Source organism: Rutidosis leptorrhynchoides, chromosome 8 (genome assembly GCF_046630445.1).
Source record: "Rutidosis leptorrhynchoides isolate AG116_Rl617_1_P2 chromosome 8, CSIRO_AGI_Rlap_v1, whole genome shotgun sequence".
NCBI lineage: Eukaryota > Viridiplantae > Streptophyta > Magnoliopsida > Asterales > Asteraceae > Rutidosis > Rutidosis leptorrhynchoides.
Window position 1 is genome coordinate 216117820 of NC_092340.1, and position 27794 is coordinate 216145613.

Here is a 27794-nt window from a genome sequence, read left to right on the forward strand (position 1 = left end):
GACTGTTATTCCGGAGGAGTACTCCGTTGTCCGAGAATGGGGTGCTATTGATGCTGGTGTAGGAAAGGGTGTCAAGATTTCTGCCACAGAGCAGCAGATAGTAAATAGCTTGAAAGAGCTCCGCCTTCCGCCCAGATCATACGAAAGGTATGAGGGAATTCTTGTGCTGTGCAAGTGAGTCAAGAATGGCCGAGCACTTCTGTGCCAGTACTTCGTGAGAAAAACCAGGGTAGGATGTGATATGATCATCCTATTATATATATAAATGTGTTTCTACTGCTTGTCATGTTTACTTATATTGCTGTTCATGTTCAACTTTTGCAGCCAACTCCGTGAAGTAGGTTTGTTCTGCTCTTTTATCCGTTGATCTTGATGATGACGTGGAGGTCACTGCTCGTGACAAAACGGCTAAAGAGCTAGAGGCAGAGAGAGCTGCAGCTGAGGCTAAAGCTACTGCTGATGCTGCTGCTGCTGAAAAGGGGGAAGAAATTGTTGTTAGTAGCTTGGACAGTGAATCTGGGTCTGAACAGACAGACACTGAGCGGACAGCGGATGACACCACCACCGCCGAGCAGCAGACATCTGGTTCAGTTGATATCATGGATGAAACAAATCCCACCCCCCCTCCAACCCAAAAGACAAGGAAGAAGAGCATAGGCTCTAAGAGGGTGAAAAGTACAGAGGGTGGCCAAAAGCAGAAATGCAGAAGAAGTATGTCCATTCTGCTATTTCTTGATAATGCATATGTCTTTGCTTATAATTGTTATGTTTGTTCATAATGCTAATTTGTTCTTGTTAGTGATTTTAGCAGAATCTGATGATAGCCAAGGGTAGGCTACTGAGGGCGGTGAACGGGTGCCGGAGAAAAACCATTAGAGTGAAGGAGATAAAACACTAAAAACTCCGGACTACAACTTCACTCCCTTTAATGAATCTGAGTTTGAACAGAGAATGGAGGACGATGCCTCTTATCGTTCTCCTCCTCCCAACACTGGCAACCCTGCTATCACATCATCAAATGTGCAAGTGCCACAAGTTCCTGCTCATGTTAGTACGTTGCAGGCACTCATTGATTATCCTGCTACTAAGAGCAAAGGTTTTGCAACTGCTCTTCAGGTATTAACGATTAAATCATCTGTATGCCTGTACCTGCAATTTATTTATGTAATCTTGCAATATTTAATCATAATATTTTGCTGTTGCAGGGTTGTGCTATCCCTGAGTTGAAACCTCATTTAAACTCTCTCCGTTCTGAACAACTCAGGGAATCAACTGCTGCTACTCACTTGCTACTAACCAATCAGCTGGAGTCCGTCCTGCAACTACAGGAACATCATGAGTCTATTCTTGCTTTAGCCCGTAAAGATATAGCTGAAGGTGCAAATGCTCGTAAGAGAGCTGTTGATGCTAAGCGTGCCTTGAGTGACGCTCAGAAAACAATAAAAGCTAAGGAGACTGAGCTAAAAAATGCTCTAGATGCTGCAACTGTCCTGCAAGAGGAGAAAGACAAGTTGGTGGATGCTGAAAAGAAAAGGGTTGAGGAAGATCAGTTGAAGATTGCTGAGTTGGAAAAGCAACTATCTGCAGAAAGGGAAAAGTCTGCTGGGCTTCTCCAGAGGGCAGAGAAGGGTGAGAGAAATTTTGCCGTGCTTAAGAAGGGTATACCGGGTTTGATAGAGAAGGTGCTTGGATCCAGTCTTGTAGGGAATCCCTACAATGATTATGTTGATGATATACGCACCCATGCTATTGCTGATGTGACAGATAAATTAACCAGACGCCTTGCTCCAAACACGTCTTTCCCCGCTGCTATTACGAATCTGATGCCTCCTGGAACCCTGGAGAAGGTTGATGAAACTAGAGACAGATTGATTAATCTGAAGATAGATGTTTATGATGAAGTATGCAGCAAAGAGGAGTCCTCTGCTCAGGATGTGCTCAATGTTAAATTTTCAAAAATTTCTAACCATTTGATGAGCAACCGTTTGTAATAAACATTGATAACTTAAATGCCACAAACATACTCTTATTGTAGTGATTATGCCGTGCTTGTGTGCTTGCACCAAATACTTTAATGTTTGTTATGTATAACGCATCTGCAATGCACGAAGCATATCATAAAATTTTATGTACAACTGTGTATTGTACAACTGCACAAAGCATTTTTAAGATAATTCGTTTTTGAACGTTGTGCACTGTTAACTTCTGTCAAAGGAATAACACATGCAAAATTGAAATCCCACTTTACAAATATTATGCCTTCACACAATTAATAGGATATTTAAAGTATGTTACACGCCTTCCATCATCAAATTGATGAGGAATAGTTATGGAGTGTTCTTTGAAGAGTGATTATAAAATAATCTTTCCGCCGTACGCCTTCCGTCATAAAGTATATGAGGAAGAATTTTTTGAAATATTACATAAATATTAATTATGAGTTAGTGACTTGTCCGTCATACGCCTTCCGTCATAAAGTATATGAGGAAGAATTTTTTGAAATATTACATAAATATTAATTATGAGTTAGTGACTTTCCCGTCATACGCCTTCCGTCATAAAGTATATGAGGAAGAATTGCTGAATATTTTTGCCTTCATATATAAAATATACAACTTCGTTCTGTGAAGTAAGTTTTTTATAATGTTTGTCATGACAAGTATCTGAGTTTTGTATCATGCCTCTGTGCGTTCTAGTAAAACTTAAACGTTTTCTAGCCGATCCCTTGTGCCTTTTGCTGGCTGGCACAAAAGCTTCTGCCATCGGAGGTATAAAAATACACTCCTTCTGTGGGCAGGATATAAATGCAATGATATACATTTGTCACGGGTAACACTTTGTTTAAGAAAAATATAAAATTTATTGATCAGTACTGAGCAATATATAAACGATTGATGACGAATTTAGGTGGATCAAGCCTAATTAGTACATCATGAATGTTTAGTGTATGCTTATTGTGAATACATGCACTGTAAAAATGACCACAATGGTCTACAGTAAATTGATACACGTTGCTCTTCAGAAAATGCTAATCAATTGCGTTTATTGAAACGATAAATTCTGCTCTTGATAAAAATGATAATAAATTGTTTCTTCATACGCTGAGCGCCCAGCGCTGTCCGGCCCAAACACTTGATTATGGAATGAAAAACTCCAGAACCTCATCTTCCCTGAACAACCGATTTCTCCTCCTCTGATTCATATTGCCTTCTAGTATGCTTGCAAATGTGGATCGTTCCCTTGTTGGTGCCACATACTGTGAGTGTATGGCGGCTACTCCGTTAGGAGTTGGGAATCTGATCTCTGCATGGGCCGTTGATGTTATCGCTCCAAACTTTGCTAACGCTGCCCGTCCAAAAAGGACATTGAATCGTGAATTACCATCCAAGATAGTGAAATCGATTGTTTCGGGTTCTTAATAGTGGAAATGTTCCCAAAACGACCTCCAAACGAACTCTTCCCATTGCATTCACTGGCGCTCCTGTTAGCCCTGAAACCTTCAAACTCGTCCACCTAGCTCTTACCTGCACATGCCTTGGAAAAGCTTTGAAACAATGCCAATAAATGATGTCAGCCTCACTGCCTGTATCTGTGTAAATATGGCTGATGAACTTGTTTGCAATTTCTGCTGAAATGACCACTGGCTGAACGGACAAAGCCCAATTTTGAATTGGTTGAAAAATAATTGGAGCATATCTCCAGCTATCAACATTGTTATCCGACTGCTCACCGTCCTCACAGTGACTTCCATTCAACCACACCATTTTGATTACAACGTCTGAAGTTGACTCACGCTTCGTGATCCGGTTTCCGTACTGATTTCTGTTATCTCCTCCGCCATGCTCTTCCCTTCTTCTGTTATCTCCTCGATGACCTCTTCCACCATCATTCCTTTGCCATCCAAATTTCCTACGAGGATCATTCCTCCTGTATTGTTTGCCTGGTAACAGGTGGTTTAACTCTCCTGCTTTGATCTTTGCGATGATCTCTCTCATCAGGGATTTTCAATTATCTATATCATGACCCCATGCCTTATGAAAGTCACACCATAATTCACTTTTTGGACCTTATCTTTCTTCCATGGGTGCCGGCGGATTGAAAGTGGTCCGGATTGGTTCAGTGAAAAGAATCTCTTTTGGAGTTTTAGTCAGCGCCATTATCAACGGATGCCTCTCTATTGGCCTTCTATTGTGATGAAAATCATTGGGATGGTTGTTGCCTCTCCATTCGCCATTGGAATTGTCATTCCTCCTCTGATTTTTGTCAAAGTACCGCCCTCCGTTGTGCGGTTTGCTACTGCTGCTGCCATCAAACTTATTCATCCCCCGCTCACTGGCTCGAACATGCTTCTGTGCAACTTCCAACGCCTGATGTAGAGTCTTTGGCAAGTCATACCTTAACGCATGAACAAGTGCACTAAACCGTCGCTGATCCAGACAAAAAATAAAACCAGATACTAGCTGAGATTCTGGACAATCAGGTATCTTCTGTGCTTCAAGTGTGTATCGCTTCATTAAATTACTCTAGGATTCATTGTGATGCATTGTGATCTCATGTGCATCAAGATGTGTCAAAGTACAGCTTCGAAGGTTTTGATACTGCATAACAAACTTTCCACGGAGGTCCAAATAACTGGTGATGCTTCTTGGCGGCAAGCTAGCAAACCATTCCCTTGCCATTTTCTGCAGCACCATTGGAAACATATGACAAGCTACCTCGTCATCCCAATGCTGCAACCTCATAGCGCCTTCAAACATGGTGAGGAAATTCTCAGGATCTGTTGTACCATCATAAACTCCAATTGCTGGTATGCCAAGATTCCTAGGCAATGAATAGTTAGCAATTCGATCAATGAAACTCTGAGTAGATTTTGCCATAGCTTGTGGCTTTGTAGCTTGCTCTCCAGTAATAAGGGTGAAGAAATTATCTACAGGCACAACGTGGACGGCGGGCTGCGCTAAGCGTTGCTTATATTTTGCCAGAGCTGTCTGCTTAAGGATGTCATTCAAAAGCAACACTGCCTGCTTCTCTGACATGAACTCATCTTTGTCAGTTTCATCATCAGAGTCATTATTATCATAGCTCAGGTCATTATCATCCTCAGAATCATCAATAAGACTACCCAGCTTGTCAAGTAGCCTGGATAACCTGTATTTTTATATAGATTGCCTTTTCATGATTTGCTTGTCTTTACCATCCGTCATCCGCCGAAAAGGTATAAATGATGGACATCACCGTGGTTGCATCAATGGTTGTCGCTCTGGATTAGTAACAAAATTTGGAAGTCTTTCTGCACTTTTGGTTGTCGTTTCTTCGATTACTGGCCTTTTCTCCGAATTAGTTGCCAAATGCTTAAGCCTTTCTGCAGTTTCAGCAACTGTTTCTTTAATCGTACCATCTAGTGGCGAAACAGGTACATCTTCAACAGTTATCATGTCGTCAGTTAATGGATTGTTGACTGCTTCAAGTACAAATGGAGCTTCAGTTGTTTTTGTTCCTTTTCCGTTTCATGTGTTCTTTGCATTAGTGGATGGCGCCATTGTTAACACCTATTTCCTTATGAGGTAAGGCTTAGTGTGTCAACAAGATACTAGAAGTAATCTAGCTTTAGGAGGGCGGAGTGTTGCCGATTGATTTTTACCCTTGGGAAATAATCCCTCCAGACCCGGTTCACAAGTGTAGAAACTTGTGGGGTGGCTTAATCAATCTGTCATCCGTAGAGTGTAAAAGTGCTAGCCGGATGACTTCTAGTGAGAGAAAGTAGAGAGAGAAAGAGAAGTGAATTCTCAACTCTCAAAGTTGTCAGAATGTCTGAACTGTGTAAAATGACGACCCCAAGGGGTCTATTTATAGTGTCAGATCCACCAGATTGCTTGGGAACACGTGTCAGATGATGATGTAGTGACCCGAACTTTTCCATGTTTATATATATTAATTGAGATTGATATTTACATGATTAAATGTTTCCAACATGTTAAGCAATCAAACTTGTTAAGACTTGATTAATTGAAATATGTTTCATATAGACAATTGACCACCCAAGTTGACCGGTGATTCACGAACGTTAAAACTTGTAAACACTATATGATGACATATATATGGATATATATATAGTTAACATGATACTATGATAAGTAAACATATCATTAAGTATATTAACAATGAACTACATATGTAAAAACAAGACTACTAACTTAATGATTTTTAAACGAGACATATATGTAACGATTATCGTTGTAAAGACATTTAATGTATATATATCATATTAAGAGATATTCATACATGATAATATCATGATAATATAATAATTTAAAATCTCATTTGATATTATAAACATTGGGTTAACAACATTTAACAAGATCGTTAACCTAAAGGTTTCAAAACAACACTTACATGTAACGACTAACGATGACTTAACGACTCAGTTAAAATGTATATACATGTAGTGTTTTAATATGTATTTATACACTTTTGAAAGACTTCAATACACTTATCAAAATACTTCTACTTAACAAAAATGCTTACAATTACATCCTCGTTCAGTTTCATCAACAATTCTACTCGTATGCACCCGTATTCGTACTCGTACAATACACAGCTTTTAGATGTATGTACTATTGGTATATACACTCCAATGATCAGCTCTTAGCAGCCCATGTGAGTCACCTAACACATGTGGGAACCATCATTTGGCAACTAGCATGAAATATCTCATAAAATTACAAAAATATGAGTAATCATTCATGACTTATTTACATGAAAACAAAATTACATATCCTTTATATCTAATCCATACACCAACGACCAAAAACACCTACAAACACTTTCATTCTTCAATTTTATTCATCTAATTGATCTCTCTCAAGTTCTATCTTCAAGTTCTAAGTGTTCTTCATAAATTCCAAAAGTTCTAGTTTCATAAAATCAAGAATACTTTCAAGTTTGCTAGCTCACTTCCAATCTTGTAAGGTGATCATCCAACCTCAAGAAATCTTTGTTTCTTACAGTAGGTTATCATTCTAATACAAGGTAATAATCATATTCAAACTTTGGTTCAATTTCTATAACTATAACAATCTTATTTCAAGTGATGATCTTACTTGAACTTGTTTTCGTGTCATGATTCTGCTTCAAGAACTTCGAGCCATCCAAGGATCCATTGAAGCTAGATCCATTTTTCTCTTTTCCAGTAGGTTTATCCAAGAAACTTAAGGTAGTAATGATGTTCATAACATCATTCGATTCATACATATAAAGCTATTTTATTCGAAGGTTTAAACTTGTAATCACTAGAACATAGTTTAGTTAATTCTAAACTTGTTCGCAAACAAAAGTTAATCCTTCTAACTTGACTTTTAAAATCAACTAAACACATGTTCTATATCTATATTATATGCTAACTTAATGATTTAAAACCTGGAAACACGAAAAACACCGTAAAACCAGATTTACGTCGTCGTAGTAACACCGCGGGCTGTTTTGGGTTAGTTAATTAAAAACTATGATAAACTTTGATTTTAAAGTTGTTATTATGAGAAAATGATTTTTATTATGAACATGAAACTATATCCAAAAATTATGATTAAACTCAAAGTGGAAGTATGTTTTCTAAAATGGTTATCTAGACGTCGTTCTTTCGACTGAAATGACTACCTTTACAAAAACGACTTGTAACTTATTTTTCCGACTATAAACCTATACTTTTCTGTTTAGATTCATAAAATAGAGTTCAATATGAAACCATAGCAATTTGATTCACTCAAAACGGATTTAAAATGAAGAAGTTATGGGTAAAACAAGATTGGATAATTTTTCTCATTTTAGCTACGTGAAAATTGGTAACAAATCTATTCCAACCATAACTTAATCAACTTGTATTGTATATTATGTAATCTTGAGATACCATAGACACGTATACAATGTTTCGACCTATCATGTCGACACATCTATATATATTTCGGAACAACCATAGACACTCTATATGTGAATGTTGGAGTTAGCTATACAGGGTTGAGGTTGATTCCAAAATATATATAGTTTGAGTTGTGATCAATACTGAGATACGTATACACTGGGTCGTGGATTGATTCAAGATAATATTTATCGATTTATTTCTGTACATCTAACTGTGGACAACTAGTTGTAGGTTACTAACGAGGACAGCTGACTTAATAAACTTAAAACATCAAAATATATTAAAAGTGTTGTAAATATATTTTGAACATACTTTGATATATATGTATATATTGTTATAGGTTCGTGAATCAACCAGTGGCCAAGTCTTACTTCCCGACGAAGTAAAAATATGTGAAAATGAGTTATAGTCCCACTTTTAAAATCTAATATTTTTGGGATGAGAATACATGCAGGTTTTATAAATGATTTACAAAATAGACACAAGTACGTGAAACTACATTCTATGGTTGAATTATCGAAATCGAATATGCCCCTTTTTATTAAGTCTGGTAATCTAAGAATTTGGGAACAGACACCCTAATTGACGCGAATCCTAAAGATAGATCTATTGGGCTTAACAAACCCCATCCAAAGTACCGGATGCTTTAGTACTTCGAAATTTATATCATATCCGAAGGGTGTCCCGGAATGATGGGGATATTCTTATATATGCATCTTGTTAATGTCGGTTACCAGGTGTTCACCATATGAATGATTTTTATCTCTATGTATGGGATGTGTATTGAAATATGAAATCTTGTGGTCTATTGTTACGATTTGATATATATAGGTTAAACCTATATCTCACCAATATTTTTGTTGACGTTTAAAGCATGTTTATTCTCAGGTGAATATTAAGAGCTTCCACTGTTGCATACTAAAATAAGGACAAGATTTGGAGTCCATGTTTGTATGATATTGTGTAAAAACTGCATTCAAGAAACTGATTTCGATGTAACATATTTGTATTGTAAACCATTATGTAATAGTCGTGTGTAAACAGGATATTTTAGATTATCATTATTTGATAATCTACGTAAAGCTTTTTAAACCTTTATTTATGAAATAAAGGTTATGGTTTGTTTTAAAAATGAATGCAGTCTTTGAAAAACGTCTCATATAGAGGTCAAAACCTCGCAACGAAATCAATTAATATGGAACGTTTTTAATCAATAAGAACGGGACATTTCAGATGATACGTTCTGTTACTTGTGATCCGAAATTTACGCTGAAAGTGACGTTCTCCGGCCAAGGCTTACGCGCAAGGCGGCCTTCAGGGCTTACGCATGATGGAGCAGCCTGTACAGCGGAGAACGCTGGACGGATAACTCCACAAAACTGCTGTTTCCAGTCTTGCTGATGCTAGTTTTATGCAACCATTATGCCTTTTATGCATGTATACGATAGGATACACCATTAATTATTAATATAGATATTAGCGTTGTTATTACTAAACTTATTATCACTAGTAATAAAAGTATTATTGTAGTTAATATTAGTATCAGTATTATTATCTTTATAATTATTATTACCAAAAGTATCATTTTTATGAAAACTATCAAAGTTATTATCTTTTTTAAAAATTAACATTTTTACTAGAATTATTATACTTATTAAAAATTAGCATTATTAAGAATTATGATTATCTTTATTATTACTTTTATTACTATCATTATAATAAATATCATTAACAATAAATTAATATTTTACGGCTATTATTATAAATGTCATTATTATTATCACTAATATAAGTATTACCTTTATTAGAAAAATCAAGTATTATAACTATTATCATTTTTAACAAAATTAATATTTATATAAAATAAAAATATGAAATATATATATTAGTAATATAAAAAGGATATAACTAATGAATTTATATATATATATATATATATATATATATATATATATATATATATATATATATATATATATATATATATATATATATATATATATATATATATATATATATAAACATGTTCGAATTCAATTATGTGCTTTAATATAATTACAACTAATATAGGTTCGTGAATTCGAGACCAACCCTATACTTGTTCAATGTCGTCCTACGTATTTTTACTACAAAATACATTATCGTGAGTTTCATTTGCCTTTTTACCCTTTATATTTTTGGGCTGCGCAATTTTTATAAATGTTTTACGAAATAGACACAAGTACTTAAAATTACATTCTGTGGATGGATTATTAACCGAATATCACCCTTCAAGTCTGGTAACCTAAGAATTTAGGGAAATGGTCCCTGATTGACGCGAATCCTAAAGATAGATCTATGGACCTTGACAAGTCCCATTCGGGGTACGAATGCTTTTGTACTTCGAGATTATTATACAGATGAAAGGTTCTGTTTTGGGGATATTCTATGCATTAAGTTAACGTCGGTTACCAGATGTTCAATCCATATGAATGATATTTTTGTCTCTATGTATGCGACGTATGTTTATGAGAAATGGAAATATGAAATCTTGTGGTATATTAAAATTATGAAATGATTATTTATGATAAACTAATGAACTCACCAACCTTTTGGTTGACACTTGAAAGCATGTTTATTCTCAGGTACGAAAGAAATCTTTTGCTGTGCATTTGCTCATTTTAGAGATATTACTTGAAGTCATTCATGACATATTTCAAAAGACGTTGCATTCGAGTCATTGAGTTCATCAAGATTATCATTAAGTCGTTGATAGTTTGATATTTTATGAAATGGGATGCATGCCTGTCAACTTTCGATGTAATGAAAGTTTATCTTTTAAAAACGAATGCAATGTTTGTAAAATGTATCATATAGAGGTCAAGTACCTCGCGATGTAATCAACTATTGTGAATCGTTTATAATCGATATGGACTTCGTCCGGATGGATTAGGACGGGTCGCTTCAGTTGGTATCAGAGCGGTGGTCTTAGCGAACCAGGTCTTACATTAGTGTGTCTAACTGATAGTCGTTAGGATGCATTAGTGAGTCTGGACTTAAACCATGTCGGCATGTCAAAAGTTTTGCTTATCATTAGTGTCGAAAATTATTTGCTTATCATCCTTAAAGTCTAGACACGTCTTACTGCCTCTATTGCATAGACAGTGTATAGATAAATTTATATCTTAGCGCATCTGTTATTGTTACCTTTACCTGACAGCCTCCGTAGATTCCTCAGTAACTTATGGGATTTTAGTATTATATATGCATATGTAAATTATGTATTACAGGGTACTAATCTACAATCTATTCTATTTCTTATAAAAAATCCTTCATCTGATCGTATGAGATGATTCCCTCAACCAGTTCGAGTCCCTTAGATTCCGATAACTATTCCGATAGTTATTCTGACAGCTATTCCGACATAGAGTTTCACTCGAGCTCCGAAAGCAGTGTCACGGGAATGAATCAACCAATCAGCCATCCCCAATTTATCTGATGGTTTTGTAGTCGACTTAATCAATGGAGACGCGAAGAAGGCGATCCTTTCCACCAACCGAATTCACCTCTTGGTGAAGAACCAGAAGCCCTTACCAATGAACCTGTCCGAAACACCATTTTCACCCTCATTTTAAGAATAGCTCGAAACGATTTCGTAATATCTACAATTCTAGATCTTATTCATCTACTCGTCTGAACCAACAATCATCCCAGAGTAATAAAGTCAATGAGTTTCGCGCCCGAGTTGTAGCCTTGGAAAATATGGTGCAAAATGTACCAGCTTCAACTGTCAAAACCCGTCCTTATCCCCCTGGACAGAATCAATAACATCTGGTTCCATTGCGATGATCGACTCCAGGTAATGTTCTTAACACGAGCAAATGCACAGCGGAAGACTAATTTGTACCTGAGAATAAACATGCTTTAAAAAGTCAACATAAAGTTGGTGAGATATATAGGTTTGATGCTAGCAGCGTTATAACTATGGACCACAAGATTTCATATGTAAAAATATAATACACTCGCAAGTGTATGAAAAGCATTCCAAGCAGTGGGCACCCGGTAACTAGCCTTAACAAGAGTGTGTACCCCTGAGTTATAATAATATGTGCACCGAATCAAGTGCGTTCCGTTAACCTCGAAGTACTAAACACCCGTTCTTCTAGTTTACTAGAACAACATCTGGGTGGGGGTGTAAAACCCGATAGATCTATCTTTAGGATTCGCGCCTACCAGTTCATAAACCAATAGTTAAAGTTACCAAGCTAGGGGATTTTTGATTCAAACCCATGTAGAACGTAATTTTAGTCACTTGTGTCCATAACGTAAGTCATTTATAAAAAAAATAGCGCATGTATTCTCAGCCCAAAATATTTAAAGTTTAAAAGGGACTATATACTCACCAAACTGTATTTTGTAGTAAAAATACATATAACATCATTGAACAAATGTAGGGTTGGCCTCGGATTCACGAACCTATATCATTTGCATATTTATTAATACATATAATGTAAATCACAAAAGTTCATTTATTAGTAAGTATTATTTATATATTTGTAGTTTCATAGATTTTATACCAAAATCCATTTTTATAAAACATATAATTATATTATTTCTTAGATTATGTTGTATATATCGATTTTTGTGTATATATATTTGTTTGTAAAAAAAATAATAATTTAGATAACAATGATTTACTACTACTAATATTAATAATCTTATTAATAATGATAATACTAGTAGTAAAAATGAAAATGATAATTTTAATGTTATTAATAATAATATTTATAATAATAACCATAATATCATCATCAATAATAATAATATTAATAATAACAATAATAATAATAATAATAATAATAATAATTTTAAATACTTAATATTAATAATTATAATAACATTAATGATAAGTGTAATACTAATAATAATAACCACAATGACAATAACAATACTAATAATATTAATAATAATAATAACATTAAAAGTAATAATAATAATTTAATAGTTACCTTATATGACAGATTTTAAAAAAAAAGTCCAGACCGGGTCTCGAACCCCCGACCTCTAGTTTAGAACACCAACACCCAACCATTCCCTCTACCATATTTTTTTCTGGAATTATAGCAGTTTATCATTTATTTATACGATTACAGTCTGTTATCATTATCCTCCTCCTTCTTCTTCATACTCAAAATCAATCGACCCAAAAATCCTTCAAATCTCAGTTTACTCGTTTGTATTATGATTTATTTGATAACCAGAAATGATTACAAATTATTCACTTTAATTAAAACAGTCGACAAATTAAACTAAACAGAGAAAAAGAAATGAAGAACCCGTTTTGAAAACCCACAATCGAATTCGAATCTAGAGACAGTTTTAACCGAAATTTTCTATATGAAAGATGTTGCAAATCATGTTTATAATCTTCAGATATCATTAACTTAACCAAACATATTCGTACGATCTCGAATTTTTGCTAAGATCAAACCGCTTGACTTTTTCTTTTAAACTTTGAATTGAAAATTTGGAATTCAATATGAAAATTTGGACATTGAATCTTTCCAGATAGTTTGAATGCAAGATTTCTAACCAAATTGCATTATCAGATTTTGGAAATTCGCTAGAAATTGAGTTATGGTGAAAAAGTAGAAAAAAAACAGAGACCGTCGGTTTTATTTTTATTTTTCTGTTTGATTTCCTTTTTGCTTCCCTTTCATACATGGTAATCTATGTGCTTATCCAGTGTAAATGAGATTAAAAAGCCTAAATATTCGATTGAATTTTGTTGTGTAGTTGCAATAGTCGACAGACTATCAAAATCATAAACAGAAGAAAGATAGAAATTTGTATAGATGAAAATAATACTAAGATCGATGGATTTGGATTCATTCAGTAAATAAATCTTTGATTGATACAATTCAACGACAGGAGAATCAAAAATCGAGAGACTGAAAGCGATTCCCAACATATTATATACTTCCTGTATTTTTTTTTATATAATTATCCTTATTTGTGTATTTATGTAACAGTATTATTAATTATATTCTGTATTCTATATATCTGTGTCTGTATATCGTTTTTCCTATATATCTATATTAAAATAATATTAAATTTTTTTATTATATATAATAATGGAACTAATAATGATAATAATATTACATTACTAATATTAATATTAATTATATTAATAATAATGCTAATGTTAATAATAATTATTTATGATCATAATAATAATAATTAAGATAATAATAGTATTTATTAATAACAGTAAAAATTATGACTTTTAATAATAAGGGTAATAACATTATCTACAAGTAATATTTAAGATATAACAAATTACATGTACCGAATTTCATATTTATATATTATATAATAACTTATTGAGTACCAAAATTTTATACATTTTGATATATTATAATATACATACGATCAATAATTATATATAGCAATCATAAATATATATACATATATATAGACTCATTTTATTAGCACGTTGCAAATTATATATATATTAAATTCTAAAAAAAAAAAATTATATTCTAAATTATTGTTTATATGTATTTATACACATAAATGTTCGTGAATCGTCGGGAATAGTCAAAAGGGTAACTGATTGTCCGAATATAGATTTCAAACTTTTTAGACTCTATATTTAAGATTTTGCTTATCGTGTCGGAAACATATAAAGATTAGGGTTTAAATTTGGTCGGAAATTTCCGGGTCGTTACATCAACAATATCAACGACATCAACTGTACCACCAGTAATAACACAAACCACAACAACACACGCCTCAACATCACAGTCGGTACCCCGAGAATAATCATCGTTCTACATGACGTTCTGCATCATTTATCTTTGTTCAACATGGCGAATATGTAATCTCTAATGTTTTAGAGATTATATATTCTTATTCTAACGTAAATCAAATGAGTTTAATATCATATTAACTCATTAAATCCATGATTGCATCTGAATAAAATATATACACAAGTATATTTTCATAAAGATTGTAATTAAAAATTCTTTCGTGCAAACTGTTAATGGTGAAAATATTTTAACGGGTAGGTAATACCAGAGGAATATTTAGATTTCACATAAATAAGTTACACTGTACATTCTTCGAATCTGATTCAACAGTCATTTACTATCTTACTTACATTCACAGATACACGTATCCGTTCACCACAGAATAACCATTTTCATTCAATTTCATATTTGGATTTTGACCTATCAGAATCCAACAAGTGGCATATTGACGAAAACACTGGACGAAATAAAATTTGTTAGAAACAAACAAATTAACTATGAGAAATTCTATTAAAAATTCACGCTAAAAAAAATCCTAGCTAACTGTTCCTAGTTAACTGTTAATTCCGTGTTACCTTTTATTTATCGCAATTTATTTATCGCATTTTATTTATCGCAATTTTAATTCTCGCAATTTTATTTATCGCCATTTAATTTTTGTTATTTATTTTACGCACTTTAAATATCGGGACATGTATACAAGGTTTTGACATATCATATCGACCCATCTATATATATTATTTGGAATAACCATAGACATTCTATATGCAGTAATGCGAGAGTTAGCTATACAGGGTTGAGGTTAATTCTACAATAATATATATAGTTTGAGTTGTGATCGAGTCTAAGACATGTACACGGGTCACGATACGTATTAATTAATTCGAATATTATATATTAAACTATATATGAATTATTAGACTGTTAACTGTGGACTATCAACTGTGGACTACCGACATTGGACAATTAAAATGAATTAAAATATTGATTATAACATATGAAACTAAACAATTCTTCAAGTTTGCCACTTGATTTCATCTTAAACCTCATTTGTATCTTGACAATTCTAATCTGCGTTCAAACCTTTCATGATTCTTGAAAACACCTCAATTGAGAGGATGAATCAACCGCACTTTATCTACGAAAGAAAAGATTGATACATATAGTTATGCAACTGAAAAGACTCGGAACCTGAATAAACGTTTAACACGTATCTGTGCTAATTCCTTTAATATTTTTATTACCAAAAATAACTTGGTAATTCCTTTTAAAGTAGCAAAATTTGTCACAGCTCCAGCAAGTGTACTTCGACTTTTCGTTCGAAACCACCTTATTATCACCTTGATTTATATGCATGCTCTTTTATTGTTATCAGAGAACCTTTTATATTCCACCATATTACCAGCAGATGTACCAGCAACCTCGTCACTCCTTGGTTTAAATCCCTCCGACGAATCACTATATTTATCTATTGAAGTCTCAACATGTACACATCCGCATCTTGTAACAAGAATTGCCATACCAATTTCTGGGAATCAGCAAATCTGTATTTTGAGTCTAGCAACGATTCCACATCAATAGTTATATGTATCCATATAACATTTATCTCTTAGAACTATGATCTTCCATTCTAAAATTCTGAAAAGCACTCAGTCTACAAATCAATACTCTGAATGTTGAAAAAGCTGAATGAAGCAGCAGAAACTGTAGACAACCGTAAATGACCTTAATCATCGGAAGTTTGATGATAAAGAATAGTATGTTGGAAAAGCTCAGAAAAGTTGGAACTGGAAAACTGATTGAGCAAACTACGAAGGAGTCTCTGAACAAAACACAAGGACTAAACTTGTACATTAAGAATCCTGATGATTCTGTTTCTGATGAAATCTTCAGCAAATACCTTGCTTCTGACTCCAAACTCTTGAGGACAAATTTTCTTCACCATCCTTCGATATTAGAAATTCCAAGATATCATCGTATCTTTCATTATAAATATCCTCCATATTTCTGAAGATATTTTCATAACTATTCTTATATAAAATCATTAATCTCTTCGTGCTATCAGTGTTACATCATATAGAAACTGTTAGTTTCTATATACTGTAAACTTTTGAGCTAAAAATATGAATGTTATTGAAGTAATGTTGAGAACTGATGCATGAGTTAGTATAATATAAAGACACTTGATCAACGTGATTATATTACAGTAAATCATGCTGAGTTTCTAAATGGAATATGATGATTCATAGGTTATAACGTCATCATGTGTCATGTTACATAACTCTTTCATTTTGATTAACTTCTGAACATATCAAGAAAATATATTCTTGATAGTTCTATTCTCGGTGATTCTGGTAATTTGACAAATCAAATCATGCTATTACATTCTTTCTCGTTTAGAACATTAAGTTCATTCGAAACTCCATACTTACGAATTCTGGACCATTACTTGCGAAAAGAAAACAAAAGCATGAAGCTTCGAAATAGAAAGTGGGTATAAATCGCAGTAAATAAGAGAGAGCATTAACTGTGGGTGACAATGATTATAGGAGACAGAACCAGGGACATCGAAATATAAGGGAAGATATAAAATGTAACAACAATGCAGAAATTACAAACTGTGGATATCAGTGCGTATAGCAATATAAAGACACGGGAGGATTATAAATACAATAATCCCTAGAGTGAAGGTTTTTTGTATGCCCGAGAGACATATTAAATTAATGTTGCTAATGTGTTATGATCCAAGTCGGGTCATACCCATAACGAACTTACCAACACTTTACAAGTATTTAATCTTAACGATTGGATCATTGATTAAATACGCGACACTTGGACTTTAAGAAAAATGGTTTTCTGAAAAATTACTTGATGTGTGTATAAATTATGGAATAATTTATATAATATAAATGTAATTATTTATAGGCTAAATAATTAATTTTATTATGTTACATTTTATATAAAATTGGTTTTATATATAAAATGTACATAATAATTATATGGAAGTTTTATAAAAATAGTTTTATAAAATATATCTTTTATAAAACTTATTTTATTTAACTTATGGACTAGTGACCTTGGAGTTGTGAGCAAGAGTGCTAGAGATTCCTTTTCTTGGTCAATTACAAGTCCTATTTTCCATACATGCATGTGCTTGACTCATTTTGAAAGGGACTAGCAATTACACATCAATTAAGCAAAAATTTTTTTTGCTCTTTTTCCCCATTGCTGGCCGAAATATTTGAGTAGTAAAAGAGGGTTCTTTTCTTTTTTTTGCAAGGATATTTCAAGTGTCATAAATCCTAACCAAAGCTAGGGTGTTGGTGCATAAGTTTGGGTTATTACAACTTGAGGTTTCATACATTTTGGAGCTCCATTCATCATCATCATCATCTTCATCACTTAACTACAAGCTTGGAGTAGGTATAATTCTCTTTAGTTGCTTGTAGTTTGTAAGTATGTTTCACAACTTGATCCTAATTGGGATTTAATTTTAATTGGTTAAAGATATACAAGTTTTAAATGGTAATATTTACATGCTTCCGCTTTCATTTGATTCTTAAAATGTTTTACACATATTGGAATTTGTTAAATACCAACAATGGTATCTAGAGCCGAAGTTGTTGAAATATGCTTCGTGATGATCTTTTAAACCCACTAGATTTTTGCATTTTATGAACATGCATGATAATAGAATGCAAAAATTTTCGGTTTTGGATGGGTGCATGTTATGTCCGAATTTGGAACACCCAAAAGTGGGTTTGGGTTCTTCCATTTTGGTCAAATTTTGGTTGTATGTAAATGTTCACAATCTAAGCCTTGACCTAGTGTTTGGTTGCATGCTTGTTTGGTTGATTTAATTTATTTATTTGGTATGTAATATTAATTCATTCATTTGGTTTGTAATATTATTATCTTGGTTATGTAATTTATTTTATATTTGGTATGTAAAATAGATTAGATTTTATTTTCATTTTCTAGACAAAAATGTATTAGGATATATTTTTGTAAAAATGAAGATACAAGAAGGTGACAATGAAGAACACAAGGAAGGATGCAAGATTAAGTGGGAGATTATGAAATCTCCTACTTTGTGATTTGACCCTTAACCGGTGGCATTTGTTTTCGGCTAAACAAATGTCTACCAAAATGGCTTGATTGTGAACATATTGTTTTGCATGCTTGGTTGTTTATTGTATGATTGTGGATTGTATGTTTGTATGCTACAAGTTAATCACGCAAGTTAACAACAAACAAAAGTAAAATTTAATTGGTTAAATTAGACGTTATTAAACACATGCAAAACGACAATTTAAATGGTTAAATTGAAATGGCAAAAGAACATTAATAAATGGTTATTAACAACACCAAAAGGATTATGATAATTGGTTATTAAAACATAATAAAATGGTGTATTCCAAAGTAATAAAATTGGCTTTATTACATGACATGAAAATGGATTTCAAATAAACCATACACTAAATGCATGTTAGTGTATGGCATAAAAGTTTTCTCAAACTAGAATTAATGAAAACTCAAAATCCCTTAATTAACAAGGTAAACAAGTTGAACGCCATCCTTTTGTGCAACACTTAAAAATATTAGGGAACTCATAATGGGATAAAGGTCACCTAACCATTATGAGCAAACTAATATGATTGAGGTGAATTTTGCACACTTGTGGGATAAAGGTCACCTAACCACTTGTATGTTGAATTTACACGTTAGCACAAGTAGGACGACTTGATTTGGGAATCATGAACTTAGGGTCACCGAAGCATGAGGAACAAATAGGCGTTGATGGGATAAATATGCCATGCAAAAGGATTGCATGATCCCATAACTTAGAAATTGCAAAAGGATTGCAATTGTCATATAATGACTACCTAGCTAAATCAAATGACGGGATAAAGGTCACCTAACCGAAATTTGGTTTACCGTTGGATTCTAAAATTTAATAAATATCAATTGGATTTAAAGGGTATTGATTGTTAAATTAAAATTGATACTTAAACAACTTTGTTAAATTTTGTAGATGGCCGCCAATAACAACAACATTCCCAACGCACCAATAAACTTTAACAACCTATCGTTGAGGTCAATCCTCGAAAAGGAGAAACTCAACCATACGAACTTCATGGATTGGTTCCGTAATCTAAGGATTGTCCTCAAACTAGAGGATAGGGCGTATGTGTTGGAAGACCCCATTCCCGATCAACCGGACGAGGATAATACGGAAGGTATGGCTTATTGGGAGAAATATTGCACCGATTCGTTGCAAGTTTCTTGCCTCATGCTTGGGACTATGATACCCGAACTCCAAAAGGATTTTGAGCATCATAGTGCATATGACATGATCACACATGTGAAGGAGATGTTCCTTCAACAAGCTCGTGTCGAGCACTTTGAAACGGTCCGAGCGCTTCATGCATGTCGAATGGACGACACCCAATCTGTTTCATCTTATGTCCTTAAGATGAAAAGCCTAATTGATCGAGCGAACCGTCTAAATTGCAACGTGTCTAATGAATTAGCCACGGACCTTATCCTTAACTCATTGTCAAAAAGGTTTGACACATTCATGTTAAATTATAACATGAATGGATGGGATAAAAGCATTGGCGAATTACATGCCATGCTTAAGACGGCAGAAGCAAGCATGGGTAAAAGGGCTTCACCCGTGTTTACGATCAATGAAGGCGGGTCCAAAAACAATAACACTTCTAAGCCGAAGGCGGCTAAGAGGAAAGGACCCACCTACCAAGGCAAGGGCAAGGGAAAGGGGAAGATGGTTACCCCAACCAATAACAACAAGAAGCAAAAGGTTGCCGGAAAGGCTAACCCCAAGGAAGATCCGTGCTTTGGTTGCGGTGAAATGGGTCACTGGAAACGCAATTGCCCAGTCTACCTAAAAGAGTTGAAAGAAAAGAGGGATGCAGGGCAAACCTCAGGTAATGTATATATGGTATACATTGATCTTAGTATTACTTCTTCTAATACATGGGTATTAGACATAGGATGTGGAACTCATATTTGCAATTCTTTGTAGGGGTTCAAAAGAAGTGATCAAGAAGCGGGAACAACAAGTCTCTTCATGGGAAATGGAGCAAGGGTGCAATTGAAAGCTCAAGGAGACTTTGTTTTGAAGCTACCAAGTGGTTTGGAGCTTATTTTGAAAAATGTGTTGTATGCACCCGATTTATCTCGAAACATTATTTCTGTATCCCGTTTGAAACAATATGGTTTTGATCTTAATTTCATTAATGATGATATCCATGTTTCTTTAGATAATGTGTTCTATTTTAAGGCTTCGCCTTCGAATGGTATTTATGAATTGGTTCATGATGACACATCATACAATAGCTCAATGTTCCATGCAAACACCAAGAAACTCAAAAGGGATTTGAGTGATTCCTACTTATGGCATTGTCGCTTTGGTCACATAAACAAGAATCGAATGCATACACTTCAAAAGAATGGCCTTTTGAAATCAAATGAACTAGACTCGTTTGATGTATGTGAATCTTGTTTACAAGGCAAAATGACTAAAGCAGCTTTCAAAGGGACCTATGAAAGGGCTAAGGACTTTTTGGGATTAATACATTCGGATGTATGTGGACCCTTTAAGCCCATGACTAGGAACGGTGAAAGATACTTCGTTACTTTCATTGATGACTTCAGTCGTTTCGGATATGTCTACTTGTTAAGACATAAGGACGAAACTTTTGAAGCATTCAAAGAGTATCAAAACGAAGTACAAAATCAACTCAATAAGACAATCAAGGTACTTCGTACCAATAGAGGAGGTGAATACCTAAGCGATGCTTTCCAAAATCGTCTTAAAGGTTGTGGGATTATCTCACAACTTACTCCTCCTGGAACACCCCAACTTAATAGAGTTTCCGAAAGGAGGAACCGAACCCTAATGGATATGGTTCGATCTATGATGGCGAGAAGCACGTTACCTCTATCATTCTGGGGTTATTGTCTATGCTCTGTGGCTCGTATTCTAAATATGGCCCCAACCAAGAAAGCGGAACGAACTCCTCATGAGATGTGGTTTGAAAAACCTCCATCTCTATCATACTTAAAGGTATGGGGATGTGAAGCTTATCCTAAGCGTTACATCCCTAATAAGTTGAATGCTCGATCCACGAAGTGTATCTTCATAGGATACCCCAAGGATGATATGGGATATTATTTCTATGATACAACCGAGCAAAATGTATTTATTGCTCGAAAAGCTGAATTCCTTGAAACTAAGTTCCTAATGGAAGGAAATAGTGAAAGGAAGATAGATCTTGAAGAGGTTCAAAATCAAGTAGATGATACACAATTGGTTGACACTAGCACTCAACATGAAAATGTTGAGAGTGATCAAATGGATGATCAAAATACACAAGACGTTCGCAGATCTGGTAGGATTAGTAATCCTCCTAAGAGATATGGGTTTCTCATGGATGGTTGCTATGTGGTTGATTTGGATGAACCAACAAACTACCAAGATGCTTTATCAAGGATTGATAAGGATAAATGGCAGGAAGCCATGAACGCTGAGATGCAATCCATGTATGACAACCAAGTTTGGGAACTTGTTGAACAACCTACTGGCTCAAGGCTAGTTGATTGTAAATGGCTTTTCAAAATGAAAACCAACATACATGGAAACTTGGATACATATAAAGCTAGACTTGTAGCAGAAGGTTTCACTCAAACTCAAGGGGTTGACTATGATGAAACTTTTTCGCCTGTGGCAATGCTAAAGTCTATTAGGATATTACTTGCCATTGCTGCTCATTATGATTATGAAATATGGCAGATGGATGTCAAGACCGCTTTCCTAAATGGACATCTTGAGGAAGATGTCTATATGGTTCATCCTAAAGGTTTTGTGGATCCGAAATATCCTAAAAAGGTATGCAAGTTAAAGAAGTCAATCTACAGATTGAAACAAGCATCTAGAATGTGGAATCATCGTTTTAATGAGGAGGCCAAGAAATTTGGCTTCATTAAAAATGGTGATGAAGCTTGTGTATACAAGAAAGCTAATGGGAGCACTATCATGTTCCTTGTACTATATTTGGATGATATATTGTTATTTGGAAATGATATTCCGGCAATGAAAGGTGTTAAAACTTGGCTAAGTAAATGCTTCTCTATTAAGGATCTTGGAGAAGCACAATATGTTTTGGGGATTGGGATCTACAGGGATAGATCCAAAAAACTGATAGGTTTGAATCAAAGTGCATACATTGAAAAGATCTTGAAGAGGTTCAAGATGGAGAACTCTAAGAAAGGTTTGGTACCTATTCAAAAGGGAACACTTCTCAGTTCATCTCAGTGCCCCACCACGAAAGATGAACAGGAGAGAATGAAGAAAGTCCCATATGCGTCTGCCATTGGGTCAATCATGTATGCAATGATATGCACTAGACCGGATGTGTCATGCGCTCTTAGCTTGACAAGTAGATACCAGAATAACCCAGGAAACAGTCATTGGATTGCGGTTAAATGTATATTGAAATACCTTAGGAGGACTAAGGATATGTTTCTAATATATGGGTCTGGTGAGGAGGAACTCGCTGTAAAAGGTTACGTGGATGCGAGTTTCCAAACTGATCGAGATGATTCTCGATCACAATCCGATTATGTCTTCACATTAAATGGTGGTGCGGTCTCTTGGAAGAGTTCAAAACAGGATGTTGTTGCATTATCCACTACAGAGTCAGAGTACATTGCTGCCTCATTGGCAGCCCAGGAAGCTGCATGGATGAAGAAATTCATCGACGACTTAGGAGTAGTCCCTTCCATTCAGGACCCTCTTGAGATCTTTTGTGACAACGAGGGTGCGATTGCTCAAATCAAGGAACCTCGTGCTCACCATAAGACCCGTCACATTGAGCAGAGATTCAACTACATAAGGGATGAAGTTGAAAAGGGAAAGATATGTATTCGCAAAGTTCACACAGATCTTAATATAGCGGATCCTCTCACGAAGCTCTTACATGGAGCAAAACATGCAGGACATGTTTGTGCATTAGGGCTTCGATATTCTGGTGATTGGTCATGATCTGTTTTAAGTATTGTAACGGAACGAAATTTGTTCAAACTCATTAATATAATTATGGTATTAATTTATTTTTAGTCAAGTTCGTATTTTGTATATTTTATCCATGAATAAGTAATTATTCTAAATTTCGTAGTCGATTACATTTGTGGGAACAAGTGTGAGGTTTAGGCTATTATGAACTTGGATTGGTATACATTCACGGGATGAATGTAGGGCAAGGTTGCAACCAAGGTTCATAGATATTTGTGGGATAAAAATATTGGAAGACCCGCCCTCAAGATTTACTAAATGGAGCCTTTGTGGTTGATCACATGTAATCTTGAGTAAAGGCGAATATCATTGTATCCTCTGACCTGAGATACATATTGGGTTCGGATATTTACCAAGTATTGTGCCTTGATTCTTTCCTTCGCTATTCTGAAAGATGGTAGTTCATAAGGAAGAGATCAGGTGTAATGCAAGGTATATATTTAGGATGTATGTAGTCAAGATGGAATTTGTCCCTCTTATTCGTTGAGAGTCAGATGTCTAAGGCCTGATAAAGTTAAATCTAAAAGAGAGTGATCATTCTGTATCTCTTGGATTTAACATGACATCTTGGATGAAAGGATAAATGAAAAGATTCACCTATTCATATTCGAGATGGGAACTCGAAAGGGATGATGTTATTGAATGGCACATATTCGTAACATATTGGGGGTGATGGACGGTCGTTAGGTGGTATCCGTCACTTGCATTAATTTATTATCTTTCTGGTGCAAGTGGGAGATTGAAGGTTTTTCGTATGCCCGAGAGACATATTAAATTAACGTTGCTAATGTGTTATGATCCAAGTAGGGTCATACCCATAACAAACTTACCAACACCTTACAAGTATTTAATCTTAACGATTGGATCATTGATTAAATACGCGACACTTGGACTTTAAGAAAAATGGTTTTCTGAAAAATTACTTGATGTGTGTATAAATTATGGAATAATTAATATAATATAAATTTAATTATTTATAGGCTAAATAATTAATTTTATTATGTTACATTTTATATAAAATTGGTTTTATAAATAAAATGTACATAATAATTATATGGAAGTTTTATAAAAATAGTTTTATAAAATATATCTTTTATAAAACTTATTTTATTTAACTTATGGACTAGTGGCCTTGGAGTTGTGAGCAAAAGTGCTAGAGATTCCTTTTCTTGGTCAATTACAAGTCCTATTTTCCATACATGCATGTGCTTGACTCATTTTGAAAGGGACTAGCAATTACACATCAATTAAGCAAAAAAAAATTCTGCTCTTTTTCCCCATTGCTGGCCGAAATATTTGATTAGTAAAAGAGGGTTCTTTTCTTTTTTTTGCAAGGATATTTCAAGTGTCATAAATCCTAACCAAAGCTAGGGTGTTGGTGCATAAGTTTGGGGTATTACAACTTGAGGTTTCATACATTTTGGAGCTCCATTCATCATCATCATCTTCATCACTTAACTACAAGCTTGGAGTAGGTATAATTCTCTTTAGTTGCTTGTAGTTTGTAAGTATGTTTCACAACTTGATCCTAATTGGGATTTAACTTTAATTGGTTATAGATATACAAGTTTTAAATGGTACTATTTACATGCTTCCGCTTTCATTTGATTCTTAAAATGTTTTACACATATTGGAACTTGTTAAATCCCATCATAGAGCATAGTAGAAATAAACAGATTCTTCCGGTGGGAGTTGGAAAAGAATAACGATCATTGCGATAGTCAGAATAAGAACAAGGATTAGAACCGGATTAAGAATTATCATAATCTTTTGGATATATGAACTGAGAAAGAAGGTATAGAAGTGGTGGAAACTAATGGAATGGAAAAGGTAATTTTATAATGGAAATATCAGACAGAGTAATCGAGGCAGATCACCGTATTTAATTACAGAGATCTTAATTTCCTTATTCGCTGAAGAATCAAATCTTTTAGATTTTGAAAATTTTCTTTAAATCCCTTGAATTCCGGAATTCAAACAAGACAACTTCAAAAGTTAAGACGCACCTTATTTTCTAAAATCAACCCTGAATACGTCAACAGATATGACAAATCTTCATTTACTCATTTCACACTTTTGTGATAACTTCCCTCGTACTCTTCATATAAATGAATTGTTTTATCTATACTACTCATAGATGATAAAACACTATTTATCAACTCATATTCTTCATGAAAACATTTTTATTATTAACCATGACCACCTCACTCAAATTTCGGGACGAAATTTCTTTAACGGGTAGGTACTGTGATGACCCGGGAATTTCTGACCGAATTTTAAACTTAATCTTTATATAATTTCGATACGATAAGCAAAGTCTGTAATATTGAGTCTCAAAAATTTTGAACTATTTCATATATATTCAATTGACCTTTGACCACTTCCGAAGATTCGCGAACAAGTGTTGTAAATGAATATATATATATATATATATATATATATATATATATATATATATATATATATATATATATATATATATATATATATATATATATATATATATAATTATATAATAATTGAATACGAATTTAACCATCGAAATTAAATATGCAACAATATATATTAAGATAAAAGGTTGTTATTAAAAAGAATCTATATATAAATATATATGTATATGTATACGATTCCTATACATGATTATTATTATAGGTATAAGGTGGTATATATTATAATGAATAAAAATTAAATACTCAAAATAAGCTATTATATATAATCATTAAATATTACAAAATATAAATATATTAAATTTAATTACAAATTAAAAACATAGTTGTTATACTAAGGATATTATTATTACTTTCATAAGTATTATCAATACTAATACTGATATTAAAAATCAGTAATATTAATAGTAATATTTTCAATACATAACATATAGATATGAAATTTGTTATATAAATTAATATAGTATTATTATTACTAATATAATATTAGTATTATTATAAATAATATTATTGTTATAAATTCTATGGTATGGTTATCATTATTGTTAATAATAATATTATTATTATTACCATTATATTACTATAAATTTTATTATTAATTATTAATAGTTATGATATTAAGAATATTATTATTATTGTTATATGTATTAATTAATAAGTTTAGTTATTATAGATAAATACATATAATTCATAAGTATAGATATATACAAATATTAGGACAAATAATGTAAACACAATTATATAAATGTTGGAATATATCAAATTCGCTCGTGATTCTTGTTGTCCATATCATTCACCCACTTTGATCAAGTAATACTTGGATTTTAGCATACAAAAATCGTACCATATTATCTTCCTCAACTAGTTGATCAATCAAACGTATTCTTATTTTTTTTTTCTTTCCCTCTTTCTTCATTCGTTCATAAACCAAACCCAAATAATCATAAATTTGATTCGAGACAAATTGAAGGAAAGTAGTAATACAGAAACATTCTAATCCATTGTCTGAAACTTTCTTCAAAGTTATAAAATCTAATTCAAAGGGACGATCAAGAAATTCGAAGTCAAAGTTTTTGAATAAAAAAAGTCAACAATCGTTCTTGGATAAAATTCGAATTATCTGTTACAATTGAGGTTAAATGGATGATTCGTAAAGCTTCTATGAATGGTTTACAACATATTTTGTGTTATAATCAAAATCCAAAAACCGCCCTATATCCAAAACGCGAATTATATCATTTATTATTTTATTTTTTTTCTCTTCTTCGCTGCTCAGCAGCTTTTCTTTTCTTTATTTTCTTTTCTGTATTTTTTTCTTCCTCTGAATTATTTCAACCGTCATTACGCTTGTTTCTGAGCCAAGTTCTGAATCAAATAAATTATACGCTGTTGTGATTGGATCCTCTGGTCGAAATAATTTGGCGAAGAAGAAGAAAGAAAACGGATTAATAATCGGGTTATATACAGTTAGTTTGGGGTTAAAACAGATAAAAAGAAGTAGACGAGCGGTTAGGGGGTGTTGTGTGTTAACTCATGGTCGT